This window comes from Macrotis lagotis, chromosome 1 (genome assembly GCF_037893015.1).
Source record: "Macrotis lagotis isolate mMagLag1 chromosome 1, bilby.v1.9.chrom.fasta, whole genome shotgun sequence".
Taxonomy (NCBI): domain Eukaryota; kingdom Metazoa; phylum Chordata; class Mammalia; order Peramelemorphia; family Peramelidae; genus Macrotis; species Macrotis lagotis.
In genome coordinates, this window is record NC_133658.1 from 673602517 (window position 1) to 673614442 (window position 11926).

The 11926-nt window shown below is 33.1% G+C and overlaps 1 pseudogene; it reads left to right on the forward strand.

Moving 5' to 3' along the window:
- The first annotated feature begins 634 nt into the window (after positions 1 to 634).
- LOC141522876 (transmembrane protein 14A pseudogene) lies at positions 635 to 1270 on the forward strand (annotated as a pseudogene).
- Positions 1271 to 11926: the final 10656 nt, after the last annotated feature.

Below are 11926 nucleotides of genomic sequence, written 5' to 3' on the forward strand. Positions count from 1 at the left end.
GGATTGGTCTTCTGCTTCCTATGTTAATTTTAACCTAACGGTTAATATCAAGAAAACATAGTTTCTCCCCTACACCAAACCATACATATAGGTAACTATTGGTTATAGCAAATGGAGAAGTTTAGAATACTTTAGATAAGTTCACTTCCTTGCCAGTATTTTTTCTGGGATGTATACATTGATAATAAGGTTGATGTATACATTGCTAGAGCTAGCTTAGTTTTTGGGAGATGCCAAAGGAAAGTTTGGGAGAGATTTTTTATCTGATTACCAAACTGAAAGTGAATAGTGCCATTGTGCTTACTCCATTGTGCTATGAAAGTTGGACATTTCACCAGTGTTATGCCAGGAAACTCAATCACTTCCATTTGAATTATCTTAGGAATTCCAAAAGATCACCTGGCAAGTTAAGTAGTAGATCCTGAAGGTCTGTCTAGAGCTAACTGGAGCTAAACTGTTAAACATTCAGTTCTGATGGGCTAACCATAAATTTCAAATGTCACATGTTTATCTAAAAGATTATTTTATGAAAAAACTCACATAATGAAAGAGTTCATATTATGGTCAAGACAAGCAATAAAAGGACACTCTCAACATATCTCTGAGGAACCTTGTAAAAGATTGCATGGGGGCGGCTGCTGAGCGCGAGACGTGTAACCATGGCTATTGACTGGATTGGTTTTGGATATGCTAGCATAGTAGAATTTGGAGGTATTTTGGGATATCATCGCAAAGGAAGCATTGTATCTTTGGTTGCTGGTCTTTCCTTTGGCTTGTTGTTGGGTTATGGAGCTTATCGTGTCTCCTGTGACTCCCAGGATATCAAAATATCACTATTGACTACCTTTTTTCTGACCCTTATTATGGGAATGAGGTTCAAGAGATCCAAGAAACTAATGCTTGCAGGAATTATAGCTGGCCTAAGCCTCTTAATGATCTTGAGACTCATCTTGATGGTCCCATGAGAAGCTTTAGCTATCAAGGGCATATTTTCATCCTTCTGCTACAACAGACTAAATATATTCTTTATAGTTGAAAGATAAGTTTCAACAAGAAATGTAAAGCATCTGTAAGGAAAAAATAACTAACAAATTGACACTTCTTCTATTAATATTAGTTTGCAAGCTTCTTTTTTTTAAACCAAAATTTTTTTCAACTATTTCCTAATTGACAATCAGCATTTCCTAAAGGGTACTTGATGAATCATGTCTCATTAACCCCCATTTTCCTTTTTTGTCATCATAGAAGGTACAAAGCCATTGTCTACTGCTATAAATTTTAAAAGTCTTTCATATTTGTTACTGAAAACTCCCAACACTGATGTTACCAATCAAAAGTTTACATGAAAATAAAACTTGTCAGATAATAGGATGCCTTTTGTGTGCTTTGACTAAAATACTAACCCATTGTCCTAATCTCTACTTCTTGTACAAACTGCATAGGAAGCCACTTTAATTTTTATTCCATCCTCTGCAAACACTGGATGCTTTAGCAGAGCATAATTATATTCAAATAAAAGTTCTTCTATTTAAAAAAAAAAAAGATTGCATGACAGGTGAGATGCTGGCAAAGGAATGACCAGTCTGGTATGCCTGCATCAAAAAAGACCCTGTGCTCTATGAGCAAATCAGAAGGTTTAATAACTCAAAAGAAATGTGAAATGCACAAATTTAAAGTCATCTCTTTTCTAAATGCCATATGAACAATGCTCTCTATCTATGGTAAAGTATTTATAGCTAATTTTTTTTTTCTGATCAGCCACAGATGGTCCTACTATACCTTAACTTCAACATGGCAATGAAGGAAAATAACCAACCAGTTTATTCAAATGAACAGGGATTTTAGGCAGCATAGTGTATAGAGCACTGATCCTGGAGTCAAGAGGACTTGAATTTAAATCTGGCCCCAGACATTTGATTCTTACTAACTGTGGGACTCTGAGCAGGTCATTAAACTCCAATAGCCTCAACAAAAATAGAATACACTATTTCTGACATGATGTTATAGGACATTTGGTTCTGAACTTCCTGACTCCAAATAATGAAGATAGTAAATAAAATTTATAATCCTTTAAAGATCAAAATTGCAACTGTCAAGACTTTAAAGCTCTAAGAGGGTTGGTTCTTTTGATTAGCTTGCAATATTTCAAATAACCTACCATTATGAGGGCTTAAGTGAATATATTACTGCTCTAAACTTATTCAAAATGACACTTCTGTAACAGTAGTGAAAGAAAGAAAGAATGTGTTATTTTTATAGTTTCAACAAATATAAATTTCCTGGAGAAGAGCATCATTATATAAAATGGCAAAAAATGGTCTCAGATGAAGGCCCTCATCCCTATCAAAACCCGAAAGGGTAGTTGTCTCAATAAATCCCAAGATTTCAGGATGGTAACTAATACTTGCTTGCTCTTTTAAATCTTGGTAAAAAAATTCAAATTTAAAGATGCTGTGTTGCAAAAGGTCTGAGGCTACCATAGTCTAAGGAAAGCCAAACCCTAAATTAGCAACATTTAGAAAGTAAAAGAGGGAAACGCTTTGAAATTTAGAAAATTAGCATCAGTGTTCTTATTGTCTCTCCATGTTTTTTTGTGTCTAGAACCTTTTGCTTTTACTAAGCATACTCCTTAGGGTACAAAGGGTTCTTCAGGATACTTCTATATCAAATTGACATTTAATATTAGTCTAACAAATCGTCCCAGTAAGAAGTTTAGCAACAAAGAAGAAAAAGAGCATTCGTCAATACAGGAAACTACTTTCTGGATTCCAAAATTGATTTGATTAAGCAAGGAAGGAATATTTATTAAATACTTGCTGTATTTTAGGAACAGTGTTAGGTGTTGGGAATAAAATGACAAAAGAAACAACCCTTTCTTCAAGGAGTTTATACTCCACTATAATTTTGGGATTCTAGATTAATAAAATGGCTTCATAGTATCCCTTAAAAATAAAAGAAAGTTAATATGTTTTGGGAAGTATGTAACCTTACAACATTTTTTCTTGAGATCGTCTGGTTTGAGACATTCACTGTTGTTTGGCTACATTGTTAAAAATAACAGATTTTGAAATGATCAATGTTTTCTTTTCTTCTATAGCTTTCATAGTGAATGTCTTTCAATATAAATCCTCTTAAAGACAGACCAATTTTAAAAGAAGTTATAGGGATAATTACTCTTTATATGTCTTTTTTCTTTTTTTCTTTCTTTTTGTTTTTTTGCAAGGCAATGGGTTTAAGTGGCTTGCTCAAGGCCACACAGCTAGGTAATTAAGTGTCTGAGGCCTGATTTGAACTCAGGTACTCCTGATTCCAGGTCCAGTACTCTATCCACTGTGCCACCTAGCTGCCCCTATATGTCTCTTTCAATGTGAAATAGCATTGATTTTAAAAACCTTTCCTAATAAAATAGTCATTCTTATATAATCATTGTTTACTATGAACTCGAATATCGATCTGGTTGCATGGTTAATAACCAAATATACTTTAATCATTCATGCCTAATTATATAGAACAACAAAAACTATTTCCCATTGAATAAATTGCTGAACAGTTTTCAAAAAAAATGTAAACTATTAAAAACCATGTCAAAATATTGCTCCACTAATAATAGAAATTCAAACCAAAGCAAGTCTAATTTTAAGAGTATAAGAAAATTATAAATTATATATATATATATATATATATTATATATATATAAATTGAAAAACAAGCAAATAATCAATATTGGAGGAGCTACTACACTAAGAAAAGCACCAGTTATATGTTGATCCATCAATTGGTCCAGTCATTTTAGAAAAAAAAAATTATAATTACATTTTAGAAGAGATGCCCATACTCTTGACTTAAAGTTATCAATAGTAGACATCCACACTAAGGATGGAAAAGAAGAAAAGTTTTGTATAAACCAATATATTCATTGCAGCATTTTTTTGTGGTAATGAAGAAATGGATAAAAGTAGATGCCCATCAGTTGGTGAATAACTTAACAAAATATGATACATGAATGAAATGGAATATCACTGTTGCAAGAAACAACAGATAAGACATATTTAGAGGAATATGGGGAGAAAAAATATTTAAGCTACAACATTTTACCTTCATGGCAGAGAAGGGGGGGACTAAGAGGATGAAAAATTATATCTATTTCATTTTTAGGTATAATAAAAGAGTTGGTTGGTTTTGATGAACTATTTTTCCAGTTTTCTTTAATGCAGCATTTTTGGAACAAGGAAAGATTTGATGAATTGGGAGGTTTTTAAAGGAGAATTAATATATTTTAAAAGTGAGTGTAATATAAAAAACAAGGCATTAAACATTGAAACACATTAAAATTGAAAGAGACATTGTTCCCGAAACAAAACAAATATTTAAGTCAAATATCTGGAAAAGCTCAATTGCTGAGGATGTTTTGCTTTGTATGCATATATATATATATAATATTAACACTCAATTGTCCTTCATTAATCAGAGGGCAAAAAACAATCATTTAAAAGATATCATTACTTTTTCAAATGAAGGTCTGTCCTTAGTCTTATCAAACAGTCTTAGCAGAATCTTTAACATCTCTGTGATACCTCAAATTGGAGAAAAACATTTCTAAAATGTTTTGAAAAAGGCAAGACCAGCAATTGAAAAGATCTGCTGGGAACTTTGACAATATCTGGAACCTTATGTGGTCTTTGGAGACACACAAAATAACAAATAATGTTCTTTGAATTGAAACCCTTGGGGATAGGTATAACATAGCATCTTCCATAGCCTTTTATTTTTATAAAATCATTCTTCAGTGATCCAGGACTACCTCAGACAAGGCCAAGCTTGTCTTATCAACATCTGTCATTCCCTTAAGGAATTGGAAATAAAACATGCAGTACTGAAGAAAATATATTTTTTCCTTGAAGAAAATATTAAAAAAGGAAAAGGATGTTACTTGATTATATTTCTTTTTTAGAGGAACTCATATGTTCACTGTTTTATATTCTATAGAAATATCTTTACTATTGGTTTTCCCCCTTAAATTATAGATTATTAATAATGAAATTTTCAGTCATAGCTATAAACATTATCCATTGTAACCACTGAGTTATATTTCAAGAAGTTCTAGTAATTTGATCATAAGCTGGATGATGGCCCTAATTAAATCCACACATATTTAGATATCTATGTTAATGAAATTATTTCATTATGGAATGAATGCCATAATTTATTTGTTTAGGGCATATTTGTGGTATTACAAATCATGCTTAAAGCATGTTCTACAACTCTACAGATGAAATTTCCTCTCTGTATGGGGAACATTATAAAAATACCATGCTTTGTATTTAATAACTAGAGCCTGGATAGGGAGCTCCCTTGCTAAATATTTACCATCTGTTATCAAACCAGATGGCCTAAGTTGTTCTTTTATTTGTATAGTTCAAAATAAAGTATTTTGACTGATCTGGGATTTAGCAAAGTCTAAATAAAGATTATTCTATGTCAAGATGTAAGCCAGGAAATCATTTCACTTCAGAGGACTGAAATGATTTAGTTAGAGGTCAGGTCCCTGAGTTTTTATTTTATAACAAGGCAACAGATCTTTTACATAGAAGCTAGGAAGCCAATATGCTTATCTGACCTGTTTTTGTCTCACAAATGAGGAAATTCATATTTTCCTCTTTGATTTGTTTTCTGAGTTTAATTTCTTATGTATATCTATGGTCATTGGAGGTGTTAGTTCTCTAGCTTTGATCAGGCAATATACTCAGATAATACTTTTTAAAAGGAAAGGTAATAAGAAGGGAAGAAATTGACATTCCTTCCATCATTAAAAAATGTTCTTTTAATCATTTGCATCTTTTTGGCTCCTGATTTATTGAGATTAAAAACATTTAAAATGCTAAATTTTCTTCATTAAATTTTAGCTGTCTACTTTGATGCCCAAGTTATGGGAATCTAAGCAGATCTCTCTATGCAAATTAAGTGAAATGGGGCCAGGTAATGCTAGAATTCTCAAGCTGTCACTTATATAGGCTAGAGCTAAAATAGAAAAGTATTTATAGTAATACAAAATATTTTTGTTTTTTAAACCAACATTTTAGACAAAAAAGCAATGAATCTGAAAAAAACTGCATACCAACTAATATATTTTCTGAAACTATTCCTATACTTCTTTCTGCTTCATCTCAATTTCCCCTAGTTTTTTTATTCTTTTTATTCTGTTGTTAATCATGTCAATGTATCAGTATAAGCCTATAATGAGATATTCAGATCTAGCACCAAACATAAAAATAAGCTTGCTTGAGCTCATTAAATTATTTTTAGTGAATTGCTCTCTGATTTCTGTTAGTTTTGGCCTGATTTTTTAGGGTCAATCTAATTATCTTTTGTTCATTGCATTAGAAACTTAATTTCAATGTAATATTATTATGATATTAGCATTGAAGAAACACTAGAATTCCTTAAACACGAGGAGAGAGATAGGGATGGAAATCATCACTGAATATGCCCATCATGTGGTTGACCTGAAATTGGTATTGGCTCATTCAACCCTGAAATCTGGAGGCAGGTGACTTTGAGGTATGTTTGTGGGATTTCCACTATTATACATAATTATTTCTCACATAATCTGCTATGGTCAGTGAAATGCACAAACAGCATTAACTCAGTACTTGAAAGGTTAAGATATTAAAAATTTTCAATAAAATATGCATTTTTATTGGGACTAGTAGTATACTTAAAGCACTGTCTTTTTACCAAGATGGCTGATAGAAGACTAGCACTGTGCTAAGGTCTACTGGTTTTCCCTCAAAAAATAACATGAAAGAAACCTCTTAACAGAAATTCTATCAGCAAAACCCAGAAAGAGAAGCTAGGAGAAGAATATCTACAAACAAGGTTTGTTTCAGGGGAGTGTGATGAACCAGGAGCAGAGAGAAGAGAGCCAGTGGGAGCAAAGGAAGCAGGGTGAAGGCAGAGGATCAGTCTTAGCCATGGAGGCTTTGGTGAGTGGTAGGTCTGAGGTCCAATTTTAATCATAGAATCTTTGGCTGGGGGAGCGGAGGTCTGGTTAGTCCCAGCTGGGCTGGAGGGTGAGTTACAGCACAGAGTTGCAGAACCTGGCTGGTCATTAACTGCCTAGGCTGGGGGACCTAAGCTTCATACTTTTGACTTAGCCCTCTTCCTAGAACAATAAGCAACCACCGCTCCACCCCCCTAAGGCTCAAGTGTGGGCAACAGAACGCCCCCAGCTGAAAGGAGATTAAATGCCTCCACCAGGAGTGCTGCTCCTCACTCCCTCCAGGCCCATGGAGAGGGCGTCAAAGATTCCAGAGAAAGCAACCAGCACCCCCTACTGGCTGGTCCACTTAGAATTATTAAGCCAAGTGAACAAAGCCTCTAGGGTTTTTAAAAGCCAATCTCTGAGAACCAGTCCCGCCTCCAATACAAGGTCCTAGAAAAATGAGGAAAGGCCAGTGAAAAGGGGGGCCCATTGAGAAACACTTAGAAGAGACAGATCATAACCCAGAAAGATCTAGAACTTCTGAGAAGAATATGAATTGGTCTACAGACCAGAAAGACTTCCTTGAAGAAACCAGGAAGGAGTTTAAAAATCAATTGGAAAAACTAGGAAAACAAATTCAAGAGAAAATTAACACCTTGCAAGAGAAAATTAAAATCTCACAACAAGAAAACAAGTCCTTGGAAAATACAATTGGACAAATACAAAATGAGACTAATTCTCTCAGATCCTCAAATTGGCAAAGGAAAAAAGTAAATAATTCTCTCAAATCCTCAACTGGACAAAAGCAAAAAGAAAATAGTTCTCTACACTTGGGCAAATGGAAAATGGCAAAACTAGAATTGACCAATTGGAAAAGGAGTTGCAAAGGGCAAATGAAGAAAATTCTTCTCTAAAACAAAATAATGATATCTGTGGAAACTAATGATTTCCTGAGACAACAAGATTCTGTTAAACAAAACCAAAAGATCAAAAAAATAGAAGAAAATGTAAAAATACCTCATCAGCAAACCCATTGAACTCGAGAATACATTGAGAAGAAATAACCTAAGAATTTTTGGTCTTCCTGAAAACATGGAAGAGAAAAAAAAAGCCTGGACTTAATATTATAGGACATAGTGATAGAAAACTGCGCTGATATCATGGAACTAGAGGGCAAAATGGTTATTTAAAGAATGCACTAGTGGAGGCTCGGTGGCACAGTGGACAAAGCACCGGCCCTGGAGTCAGGAGTACCTGGGTTCAAATCCAGCCTCAGACATTTAATAATTACCTAGCTGTGTGGCTTTGGGCAAGCCACTTAACGCCATTTGCCTTGCAAAAACTAAAAAAAGAATACACTGATCACCTCTGGAAAGGGATCCTAAAATGGAAACACCAAGAAATATTGTGGCTAAATTCCAGAACTATCAAATAAAAGACAAAATCTTGCAATTATGCAGAAACAATTTAAATATCAAGGAACCACAATAAGGATTACACAGGACCTGGATGCAACAACATTAAGGGAACAAAAGGCCAGGAATAAGATATTCTGAAAAGCAAGGAATCCTGGAATACAACCAAAAATCCACTATCCAGCAAAATTGAGCCTTCCCTTCTAGGGGGAAAAGAGGCACAGTTAATGAAATGGGAGACTTCCAATATTTTCTGATGAAAACACCAGAGCTAAATAGAAAATTTGGACATCAAACAGGAGAATCAAGTGACAAATGAAAAGGTTAAAAAAGGGTAAGAAAAAAAACTGCTACCCAATAAGATGAAACTGGCTATATACTCACCTGGGAGAAAGATTCTCACAACTCTCGAGAATTGTAACTCTATTAGAGAGAATATACTTAGCCAGAAGTGATGGACACTCATGACTTTTCTGTGACTCAGAATGATTTAAAAACAATGCCTCCTTTAAAAGGGGGACAGTAAGAAGACAGGAGGATGGAGGAGATTGAATGGGGTAAATCTCATTACATTAAGAAATACAAAGGACCTTGCAATATAGGGGAAGAAGGGAGGAGGTGAGAACCACATGAATCTTACTCTCATCAGATTTGGCTTAAAGTTAACATACATACACTCAATTAAGTTAAGAAACTTATCTTACCTTTCAGGTATTAAAAGGGGAAAAGGGGAGGGGGTAGGAAAAGGAGAACTAATAGAAGAAAGGGAAGGAAGAAGGGGCAAAGGAAAAGAGGAAAGAAAAGGGAGGGCAGTTGAATTTTAAGGGGGCACTGAAGGTGATGGTATTCAGAAAGAAAATACTATGGAATATGAATAAAGTGAAAAAAGAAGAAAAATACAAACGGAAGATACCATGGAGGGCAATAATGAGTAATTGTAACTTTGAATGTGAATAGGATGAACTCTCCCCTAAAATGTAAGTGAATAGCAGAGTGGATTAAAAACCAGAATCCTACAATATGTTGCTTATAAGAAACTCATTTGAAGAAGAGAGATACATGTAGATTAAATATAAAAGGTGGGAGCAAATTATATTTTGCTTCAGCTGAGGCGAAAAACCAGGGGTAGCAATCCTTATCTCAGACAAAGCAACTGCAAAAATAGATATCATTAAAAGAGATAAGGAAGGAAATTATATCCTCCTAAAAGCTACCATAGACAACAAAGTATGCACCCAATGGTATAGAGAAATTCTTACAGAAGTTGAAGATTTTACAAGATGACATAGACTGCAATACTCTGTTGGTGAGATACTTCAATCTTCCGCTCTCAGATGTAGATAAATCTAACTATAAAATAAGCAAGAAGGAAGTTAAGGAGGAAAAAAAATGTTAGAAAAACTAGATATGATAGAATTATGGAGGAAATTGAATGGGAACAGAAAGGAATACATATATATATATATAGTGGCATTTCAAAAATTGACCATGTACTAGGACATAAAACCCTAATAATCAATTGCAGAAAGGCAGAAATAATGAAAAGATCTTTCTCAGGCTATGATGCAGTAAAACCCACATGCAATGTTGGACCAGGGAGATATAGACCCAAAACTAATTGGAAACTAAATAACTTCATTTTAAAGAATGAGTGGATCAAACAACAAATTATAGAAAGAATTAATTATTTCATGCTAGATAATGGCAATAATGAAGCAACATACCAAAACCTATAGGATATACTCAAGGCAGCTGTCATGGGATATATTATATCTTTCAAATGCTTACATGAAAAAAATTAGAGATAGAGGAAATCAATGAACTAAATATGCAACTAAAAATTTAGAGAAGTAACACCTCCAATTAAATACCAAATTGGAAATTTGAAAAATTAAAGGAGAAATTAATAAAATCAAAAGCAAGAAAACTATTGAACAAATAAATAAAGCCAAGAGTTGTATGAAAAAAAAACAATAAAATTGATAAGCTGCTGGTCAATTTGATTTAAAAAAGGAAAGAAGAAAACAAAATTGCTAGTATCATAAATGAAAAAGGTGAACTCACAAACAATAAGGAGAAAATTAAAATAATAATTCAGTTATTTTGTCTAACTCTATGCCAATAAATTTGATAATCTAAGTGAAATGGATGAATATTTACAAAAAAAGTTTTCCAGGTTAAATGAAGATGAAATCAAATACCTGAATAATCCTATCTCAGAAAAGAAATTCAGCAAGCCATTATTGAGCTCCCTAAGAAAAAATCTCCAGGGCCAGATGGATCCACAAGTGAATTTTATCAAATATTTAAGGAACAATTGGTTCTAATTTTATATAAACTCTTTGGAAAAATAGGGAAAGACAGAACTCTGCCTAACTCTTTCTATGATACCAATATTTAGCTGATACCTAAACCAGGGAGAGTTAAAACAGAGAAAGAAAATTATAGACCTATATCCCTGATGAATATAAATGCAAAAATCTTAAATAAAAATCTCAGAAAACGATTACAACAAGTTATCACTAGGACAATACATTATGATTAAGTAGGATTTATCTCAGGAATACAGGGCTGATTCAATACTAGGAAAATTGTTCATTATAATTATTATATATTATAAATTATATAAATATATAATAAAATAAATGTTTTAATAATATAACAAAATATATAAATTATAAATTCTAATAATTATAAATTAATGTATCAATAAAAACCTATGAGAAATCATATAATTATATCAATAGATGCTGAAAAAGCTTTTGGCAAAATGCAGCACCAATTACTACAAACAACACTAGAGAGGATAGGAATAAATGGACTGTTCCTTAGAATAAATAAGATTGTTCCAGTATCTATCTAAAACCATCAAGAAGCATAATATGTAATGGGCATAGACTAGAGGTATTCCCAATAAGATTGGGGTGAAGCAAGGATGACCATTATCACCACTACTATTCAATATCATATTAGAAATGATAGCTTCTGCAATAAGAGAAGAAAAAGAAATTGAAGGAATTAGAACTGGGAAGGAAGAGACAAAACTCTCACTCTTTGCAGGTGACATGATGGTATACTTAGAGAATCCACAAAAAATCATCTTAAAAACTACTAGAAATAATTAGCAACTTTAGCAAAGTTCACAGGATATAAAAGAAGCCCTCATAAATCCTCAAGATATATATATATATATATATATGACTAGCAAGATGCACCAGAAAGATGTAGAAAAAGAATTTCCATTAATGTAACTTCAGACAATACAAAATACCTGGAGTCTACCTGCCAAGGCAGACTGAAAAACTTTTTGAAAACAATGACAAATCACTTCTCACACCAATAAAATCAGATTTAAATAACTGAGCAAATATCAACTACTTGTGGATAGGCTGAGCAACAATAAAAGTGACAATTCTACTAAAATTAAACTACTTGTTTAGTGCTTTACCAATCAAAATCCCCCAAAATTTCTTTAATGAACTAGAAAAAATGTAAGTAAATTCATATGGAGAAATCAAAAGTAAAGAAT